The sequence below is a fragment of the Penaeus monodon genome, chromosome 33 (genome assembly GCF_015228065.2).
Source record: "Penaeus monodon isolate SGIC_2016 chromosome 33, NSTDA_Pmon_1, whole genome shotgun sequence".
Taxonomy (NCBI): domain Eukaryota; kingdom Metazoa; phylum Arthropoda; class Malacostraca; order Decapoda; family Penaeidae; genus Penaeus; species Penaeus monodon.
The window spans coordinates 14837240-14837969 of record NC_051418.1 but is presented as its reverse complement, the minus strand read 5'-3'; the positions used below and the strand labels follow the sequence as shown (position 1 = coordinate 14837969).

The following is a 730-nucleotide window of genomic DNA, read 5'->3' as shown; positions in this document are numbered from 1 at the left end:
ATCCACACAGTAAAGAATTACCTCATTATACAAGTACAACTAAAATCTTGAATATTTATTATAACTCGTACAATTATTACATTGTGATGTACTTTCCCCATATTATGGGCAAGAGGGTGCTGCATATACGTGGGGGAATTAAAAAAACCTGTATTACTGGATGAATTGAGCACAAAATATTTTGATAAAAAAGTATTGTACAGCAAGTGTAATACCTCTTTAGTTAAATGTATACATGGTGCACCTTGTTTTATTGCTATTATCAAGTTTCTTAAATTTTTCTGTCTTCACTGCTTATCAATAACAATACTAGCAACAGAAAAAAAAATTACTCTCCTCTTATTTAATGCAGTAACTATTGAAATTGTTCTATTAATGTGGAATGGAGAACATTGTCCTACCATTTCATTAAGGTTCAATTCATTTTTTAAATAAATTATATCTACCTTTCAGAATGATTTCTGACGTTCAACTTGCTGTGTTTGTCAACATTCTAGGAGTGTCCCTCTTCTTGATGGTGGTTCTTTATCATTATATTGCTGCAAATAATCCAAAGACCCACTAATAGCACTCTTGAGTGTTATTTTGCAGTATGAAAGTAAGTAATTTATTTAATTTATATAGGATTCCGAAAGGTTTTCAGTTAAATAATTCTTGCATTCATTTTAGGTTGTCCCAACTTGTTAAGTAACCCATTAGGTCTGGGTCACATTAGGTCACATCTTGAAAA

The 730-nt window shown here is 31.0% G+C and overlaps 1 protein-coding gene and 1 long non-coding RNA gene across 2 annotated transcripts in view; one reads left to right on the top strand and one right to left on the bottom strand.

The window, feature by feature from the left end:
• The window catches only part of LOC119594064, a 4517-nt gene extending 3914 nt beyond the window's left edge, over positions 1–603 (top strand). The window contains exon 2 of the long non-coding RNA XR_005230587.1: positions 454–603. This is a non-coding gene — a long non-coding RNA (uncharacterized LOC119594064). The remainder of the gene's footprint in view (positions 1–453) is intronic.
• Positions 1–730, bottom strand: part of LOC119594062 (zinc finger matrin-type protein 5-like) — a 20113-nt gene that overhangs the window by 17256 nt on the left and 2127 nt on the right. The window lies entirely within an intron of this gene.